The following is an 8,521-nucleotide window of genomic DNA, read 5'->3' as shown; positions in this document are numbered from 1 at the left end:
GATTTTTGGCTTCTTTCATTCCCTGTGGGAGCAGGAACCTCGTGGGGTGGGCTGAGGGCCTGGTTCTGGGAATTCCTGGTGGGTTGGGGCTGCTGGAATTGAGTTGGGCTGGAGATGTTGGGGAGTTTGGGGTGGTTGGGAGGGAGATCCTGGCTCCCCCAGGAATTCGTGGGTTTGGGAATATCCTGGGTAAAATAGTGCCGCTTTAAATCATCCACAGGCTCCCCTCACTTGGTGTCTGGGTGTGAAAGCCCTGAGGAAAAGCAGGAGTGGTGGTGGGAGAATTTTTTTCCCTCCATCACCCCCAGTTTGGGGAGGAGGAGCCGCTCCAGGGTGGTGGCAGCTCCAACCAGGCAACGCTTTCCTTTTATTTATTTCCTTTTATTCCCTTCTTTTTATTTATTTCCTTTCATTCCCTTCTTTTTATTTATTTCCTTTCATTTCCTTCTTTTCTTGGGGCGTTTTTCGGCTCAGCTCCCAGGGCAGGGCTGGTGGCAGCCCCTGGGTGGGGACATCGCTGCTCCGTGTGCCCAGGCGGGGACCGGGGGCGGCGGTGGCCGGGCCGGTGGCGATGCCCAGAGACAGCAGCAGATGTCACTGGAGCTCCAGGCATGGAGCGGCGAGGAGGTGCCGGGAGGATGTCCCGATATTTCCAGGAATTTGGGAATTTTGGGGGCAATCGTTCCTGCCGCTCCTAACGCTCAAACCTCCAGCGGCAGGGAAGAGTTGAGGCCTTGCCCTCTTGGAAAAAACGTTCCCAGCAGCCTTAAAATTGAGCTTTAACTCCTTTTTATTGTTTGTTTTCCAGCGTTGGGTTGTTCTCATTGATTTTTCCCTCCTCTTTTCCATTTCCCGCCCTGCGGGTGGCCAGCAGAGAAATCCCAGGGGAGGAATTCCAGTCCCATCCAAGAGCTCCCAGCCAAGAAACCCAACCCAGGAGGTCCCAGCAGAGACCATCCAGCTCCAGATGAAGACTGGGATGAGGATTCTCTGGGATGAAGGTGCTGTGGTATTTGTGGATGAAGCAGAACCAGCCGTGGCTGGTTGTGAATTCCTGCCTGGAAAATGATTCCAAAGAGGGATTTTGCTCAAATCCATGGGAATGGGAGAGGAACGTTTATTCCCTCTAATTCCTGTTTCTGCTCCCATTTTCTTCTCAGCCTCTCCAGAAGGAATTGTTAATTGGGCTCCTTCAGGACCATCCTTGGAATCTCCTGCTTCTGTAGGTGGCTCCCCAGTTTAAATTCCACCTCAGCCCGTCTGAGCCATTCTGTTCTCCCAGCCCTTTTCCTCCTGTGCTGATTGGATTTGCACCTTTGGAGCAATCAAAACTTGGATTCTCATCCCTGTGCTGGCCAAGGCCGGCCAGGAGCAGGAATTTACAGCGGTTGGGAAATCAATTCCAGTTTGTTCTTCATCCAGGGGGCTGGGAAATGGGGATGGCAGCAGCTGCCAGGACCTGAGGCAGGTCCTGGTCTGGGAGAGGGGCCAGGACCATCCCTGGGGAAAAGCCTTGGGCTCTTGTTCCACTGCTGTGAAATCCAGTGTGGCCAAGGGGCTCCAAGGAGGTCTCCAAGCCTCTCCAAGGGGCTCCAAGGAGGTCTCCAAGCCTCTCCAAGGGGCTCCAAGGAGGCTCCAAGCCTCTCCAAGGCTCCTGGGGCTCCAGGAGGTCACAGCAGCCCCCAGTGAAGCGGCTCATGCCCTGCAGTGCTGGTTTCTGATTACCTCCTGTGGGATAATTCATTAAAAATTCCACGTTATGGAGCTCTCTTCATCTCCGCCCTGATCCTGGGACATCAGGAGCAGGAGGGAAACCTTCCCTGCTTCCCATCTCCTGGGGAAAAAAACCCCATAAAATAAATAAACCAAGCTTTTCCTCTTTAACATTTCCCTTAAAAAACAGAGGAGCTCAAATAAATAAATCCCTCCTCTATCCGCTTTGGAGCCCAGCTTTTCCAAAAGCCAGCCGGGAGAAATCTCTTTATCTCCCAGGGCAGAGATAACAATGTAATTACGAGCTGGGATCAATGGCTTTCATCTCATCAGTCCTCAGCCTCCAAGAAAAGGTTCTCTTCCCACCCCAGTGCCCAGAGCGTGGCTACCACCCCCTCTGTGGGGAGGGTCTGGCTGGCATCTGGAGAGGCCATGAAGATTTTCCTGGGGGAAGCTGAGCTTTGGGATGTTTTTTTCCACAGGGGAATGCTGGATTTAAGTGGGAGAGGACAGTGGAGACCCTACGGAGCTGTGTTTGAGAGGTTGGGAGAATTTCCTGACTTTTTTGGGGAAGAAAAATCCAGACAGTAAATATCAGCTTTTTTTTTTTTTAAATTATTATTTTATTATTGCAGGCAGCAGAATGGGAGTGTAACCTACAGCAATTGGAGACAGGAGTGGTCTGCAGCTGCCGTAAATCCCAGATTCCAACGGACTCCACGCTCCAAGAAAAGTAGATGGGAAAATGGAAAGGGAATTGGAAAAGGGAGACTGATTAAGCCCAGCTTAAATATTAACTGGGCGTGATGGTGACTGGTTTGTACTGGGGGACAGCCCAGGAGGTGGAGCGAGGAACGGACCCTGTGTGGGGTTCTTTGGGATGGGATGGGATGGGATGGGATGGGATGGGATGGGATGGGATGGGATGGCATGGCATGGCATGGGATGGCATGGCATGGCATGGCATGGGATGGCATGGCATGGGCTGGGATCTCCAGCACATGGGAGCTGGCTCAATGCCAGGCTCAGCTGGGATAATTTGTGCACCTGCCCACGCTGCCCCACATGGAAGGTGGCATTTCATTAGAAACAAGCACAGAAAATCCAACCTTTTCCACCCTGCTCCCATCACCCCCTGGTTTGCTTCCATGGTTTTGCTCTTTCCCAGCCAACACCACTGCCTCCCAGCCTGGCTGTGGTGCTGAGCTCACCTCAGCTGCTCCTGGGACTGCATTTCAAAGAGCAGCGTGGTCCAGGACACGGGGGAAGGGTTTAAACTGGGACAGGGTGGGTTCCGCTGGGATGGTCTTCCCATACCCACAGGGGTGGGAAGGGGATCACTCCCTGCCCCAGTCTCTGCTGTGTGGATCCAGCCCTTTCCATCCTTGCTGCACCAAGAGCTGGAAAACTGCATTTTCCTGGAACCCAGGGGGGTTCTGATCAGCTGGGAGTGGAAAATGGGCCTGGCAGGAGCGGGGTGGCAGCTGGGGAGCAGAGGGTGCCACGCCCTCGGTGTGGGGGACGCGGCCACAGCTCCTTTGGGGACATTTTGGGAATGCTGGGCAGTGAATGCAAGGCCACGCCAAAGGTTGGGAAGATCAGGCAGTGGGATGCCAGCACTTCCAAGCTGGATGGAGCAGCTGGAATGAGGCTGGAAAAATTCAGTTTTCTGCTTGCAGGGATCTGAGGAGCTCCCTGAATCCATTAGGGCTGCAGAGATAACGGATTTCTCAGGTTTGCTGGGGAAAAATCCCCACAAACTCCTTTCAAATCTGGACAAACAAAAAGGCTCGGGGCAAACCGGGGAATAAAAGCTGTGACAGATAAAAGGGAGCAAAAAAAAATTAATCTAGTTCGGGTCAAAGGGAATTGCCACTGAGGAGCCTTGGGGGTGTTTGTAAACAGGATGGGCCGAATTTGAGAGGCAAGGAGCCTGAGAAATTCGCGGGTGTCTCTGTCACTCCTCTTTGTCCCCTGATGAGGGTCAGCATCGCTAATCAAGGGCCAGCTGGGCAGAGCCCAGGAGCTGATCGGTATCTCCCTGATAAGAGCCCTGTCATGGAAACCCTGAGTGCCGCAGCCAAGATCTCCCGAGCCTCGGCAAATCAGGGCTTTATTCAGCCTCTCACAAAGAGTATTTTCCTTTTAAGATGCGAGTTATTCAGCTCCGTGTGACTCCCGCTGCTTTGTAAAGGCAGGTGGCACTTCCAGAGGGGGAATTCAGGCTCTGCCTTATCTCCAAAACTCTCCCAGAGGATGAGTTTCCAGGAGCTCTCACCTTGCTGGAGCTCACGCCTTTCATCCCCAGCTGCTCTCGGGGTGTTTTGAATGTCTTGGCCTTGCAAATTGGCTGCGATCGAGCGACTGGAAAGTTTTCAGGGGAACAAGGCCTTGGAGACGGGCAGGGAAAGTGGGGATGGAAAACCTGCCTGAGGGAAAGCTCTGCCAGGTGGAATCAAGGTAGGTTACACCCCTGAAAAATGCCCTCCTTCCATCCCTGCAAGGGCTCAAGGATGGGCTGGATGGCGCTTGGAGCATCCTGGGACAGTGGAAAAGAGCAGGGGGTGGAATGGGGTGAATTTTAAATTCCCTTCCTGCCCCAATTTTTCTGGGATTCTCGGAGGAAGCAGAAGAACGAGGCAAAGCCCGTCAAGCAGCTGCTGAATTAAAAACCCGGGAAAAGGGAAAATAAAGCCCAGCAGGTCGCTGGGAAGGGCTCAGAGGAGCTGCCAGGCTCCGGTGCACCGGGATAACCCCGAGCCGGAGCTGCTTTCCCGGGGTGGGAATCTTATCGATCTCCTTTGTTTTACAAGCGCCGCTGACGTGATGATATTTGGCAGCAGCGTTAACGCTGAAACCTGAGCTGCGCTCGGGCCTCTTTATCTTTAATTGTTTGAAAAATGACCCGGGGATGGCGTTGGTGCCCTGGAAATCATCCCGGGGCTGCGGGGGAGGTGCTGCTGCACAGGTTGGGGACCTGCTGGTGTGACGCAGGGACCCGTGTGGGTCACTGTCACTCCACCTTTTCCCAGTCCCTGGAATCTCGTGGTCCTGCAGCGGCGGCCGGAGGTGCTGGGAAGTCTCCTGTGCTCATGGAAGCGGCCACCGGCTGCTGTCCCCGGGACAGGGTGCGACAGGAGGAGGTGGCAACAGGGCCACCCATCCGTGGGACAGCTGCTGGCGGTGGCAGCGCTACGTTCATCCGTCCCGGGTTGTTTTCCATGTCTTTTTTTTCCCCTAATTAACTGGAAACCCTTGTCAGGATCCCACGCAGGGGCTGGGCAGAAAGGCAGAGGGAGGTGGGGTGCGCTGACATTTAGTTCAGGCGAGGATTTAAGGATCTACGCTGAAATTGAGTTAAAAATTCCTTTCCTGGTGCCAACCAGCTGCAGCCAAGATCCTGGGACAGCCACGGCCGGGGAGTGCTGGTCTGTCCCTGGGATGGGGAGGATTGACACCCCGGATATTCTGGCTTTTGGGAAGGGGTCTGACACCTCTTTAGGCTGCCACGGGCACTTGGGGCAGGTCCCTCCCTCTCTCCACATTTTGTTTTCCCCGGCTGGGGGATGATGGGGTGGAAATTCATCTCCTTGCTTCAGCTCCTGGAAAATCGCTCCCTGCCTGATGGGGAACGTGCTGACCCAAATCTGCACCTCCTTAACTCTTAAATTCGGTGAATTTGTGGAAGGGCCACAGATGCACTGGGAGGAAATTTTCAGCATTAGTGTAAAAGGAGCCTTTTAAACACCCCCACCCGTTTATTGACGGCTTTGTGCCTCGGCGTGCAAAGGAAACGCAGCAATTCATTGACTTTTTTTTTCCCCCAGTTTTTTTTATTCAGATATTTTCGACAGATTCTCCTCAGGGCAGGCGTGACCGGCGCCGTGGGTCTCTCGCTGCTGAGCTCACAGCAGCAGCAGATCCGTGGGACAAATCCCAATCCATGGAGCCGCTGGGATGTGAGGCAGCCCAGAGATGGGATGCAGGGAGGGCACTGCCACAGGAGCCGGCTCCAGGCGCAGCTTCCCGAGTCCTCTCTTGCTCTAGAGGCGAATGGTCCCTCCTGGAGCCGAATCATTGAGGCTCTGCAGCGCTGCCGCTCCCGCCGGGAATGGCAATGAGCCGGAGCTGAGCTCGCCAAGCCGGGAATTCATCCTTTCCCCCTTCCAGGCCATGCCATCCCGACCCTCGGGGCATGTCCCCTCCCCAGGAGGACCAAGCTGCGCGTTGGAGCCCTGGAGCCAGGCTGGATGGGCCGGGATGCGGCGGGGGCACGGGAAATCTGCTCCTTTGGGATGCGAGGGGTGTCCCGGCCTTGGGGACACGAGTGAGGACACGAGGTGGCTTCAGGACAAGGAGCAGCCGGGGCTGATAGGCAAATAAACCTTGTCCCCAGGTCCTTGTCACCGTGTCCAGGTGTCCCCAGGATTGGAGCAGAGCCCAGACACCCCAGGCTGTCCCTGTCCCTTTGCTCCTGTCCCTGCTCCTCGCATCCTCCTGCTCTCCCGGGATTCCTCTTGGCTGTGGATTCCCAGGGAGTGCTGCTGGCACTGTGTGGTGCAGGAACAGGTGACAAATCCCTACGGAGAGTGGGAGGGTTTGTCACTAAACTGGGAAGCAGGAGCCTGGGGGCTACAGGTTTGTGCCCTCCATGTGTCTGTCCCATGGATGGGATGGATGGGATGGATGGATGGATGGATGGATGGATGGATGGATGGATGGATGGATGGATGGATGGAGACCAAAACACTCTCTACTCCTTGGTGGATCTGTTCCTGCACCAGTGGAGCTGGGATTGGGGTCCTGAGCAGCCCCTGGAAAGTTGCACATCGTGGGATATCCAGGGGGGATAATGGGCAGACTATCCCGTGGTTCTGGAGTCCATCTCCCCTGATGGAGCTGCTGACATTCCTGCTCCATTTTCGAGATGAGCCTGGCTGTGGATAAAATAATTTGCTGAGAATCATTAACCTAATGATGGAGGTTTTGGATAAACAGCTTTTGGATAAAAGCCTGGCTGGGGGGGAAATGGGCTTAATTGTGGCTCTGGAAAAAAAAACAGGGAAAAGGGATTGGGATGAGCGCTGAGGGATTTGGGGTATCAAAGCTGGGGTCTCCTCCCAACCCCCCCAATTCCAGGGGGGCTTTCAGCCCCACCCCTCTCCATCCTGGAGATGGAAAGGAGCAGGAACAGGATGGGAGCACCAGAATCCTGCCCAGCCACGGATTTAGGGATAAAACCCCAGGACCACATCCCAGCCCTGCTGCAGGGTCAAAGGGGAAACTGCAAAGCAGCTCAGGGACTGGAAGCTTTTCCTATTTTTGGAAATATTGGAGATGATGGGAAATGCACTGGGCAGGAGGAAGTTCAGAGTGAATATTCCCATTTATCCCAGACAAGCTGGTTTTCCAGGAAAGGAAATGTCACCAGCTCCATCTTTAGGTGTCGTTGCAATCCTTCTATTTTTATCAGAATTAACCTTGGAGCTGGGTGAGCTCTAAATGCCAATAATTAAACCCAAACAGCCCCAGGATCAGGTGCCACCCCCTGTCCCCAGTGGGGCCCTGGCCCTATTATTTGAAATTGATGCAATTATTCTTCTGGCAGAGTAATAAGTTTCTGTTCTGCAGTACCCAGTGGACCCTAGAGCAGAACAAATGCTTCAATAAACCCAGGATGGGCCTTCCTGGAAGCCGGAATTTCGGGTTATTAAGGAGAGGAGCAGGTTTGGGAATGTTTAATAAATGATTGCCTGATATTTCTTGCTCACAACGTACCTCTCTGATTAGTGAATGTTTTCTGCTCGCTGATTAACTTTGTTTATTTCTTAATTAGGTTCAGCGCCGGCTGTCTCGTGGTTCCCAAATAATTGTTTGATTAATGGGCCTGGATTTACATTTTCATTAAGCCCCCCACCCCAATTAGCAGTGCCAGAACAGGCAGATCTGGGCCCTCAGAATGACGATTTTAGCCCATTAAGTAATAACTGTTCTATTGATCGGGGATAATGGAGCACAGGCAGTAAATCCATGGCTGAGTCACAGAATTCCAGGGGGAAGGATGGGAATGGAAGGATGGGAATGGAAGGATGGGAATGGAAGGATGGGAATGCACCCCAGCAGCACCTGCTGCTCCAGCTCCCTCTGCCTCCACCCGGTGATTAAGGGGTTAATTGGTTCCAGTCTGGGCATTGATTGTCGAGGGAGGGCTCCCAGTCAGGGAGTGGAATCATCACTTCCCTGGGGGGGATGGGATGGGGATTGGGATGGGATTAGGATTGGGATGGGATGGGGATGAGAAAGGGGGTGAGAAATGGCGCTGGGATGGGATTAAAGGGGAATGAGGGATGAGAATGGGGTGGGATAGGGATGGGGCCATAAATAGGAATAGGGGCAGGAACGCAAGGACAAAGAGGAGGACACTGCCAAGGAGCTGCTTGGCTGCTCATCCCCAGGGAAGGGAGAGGAGTCCCTGCTCGTGTCGGCCTGAAATGTGTCTGGAGATGCTTCCCCAGTGGGGAGAGGAGACTCTGGGGGACAAACAAGCCCTTTTCCATATTCCCAGAGGACATGCCAGGCTGTGGGGATGTCACCCTGGCAGGGCTTTGTCACCCGTAGCACTCCAGAAGAGCCCGTTGCTATATTTGCTCTCACCACAACCATGTGGTTTTTTTTTCTTTTTTTCTTTTTTTTTTTTTTTTTCCTTTTAAATACTGGATTCCGCTCTCCAAAAGTAGGGCACAGCCACTCCACGTGTCTGCTCCAAAGCTCCATAATCTCCTGCCGTGGGCCAGGCTCAGGAATTGTC

The sequence above is a fragment of the Motacilla alba genome, chromosome 15 (assembly GCF_015832195.1).
Source record: "Motacilla alba alba isolate MOTALB_02 chromosome 15, Motacilla_alba_V1.0_pri, whole genome shotgun sequence".
NCBI lineage: Eukaryota > Metazoa > Chordata > Aves > Passeriformes > Motacillidae > Motacilla > Motacilla alba.
This window is presented reverse-complemented; position numbering follows the sequence as displayed.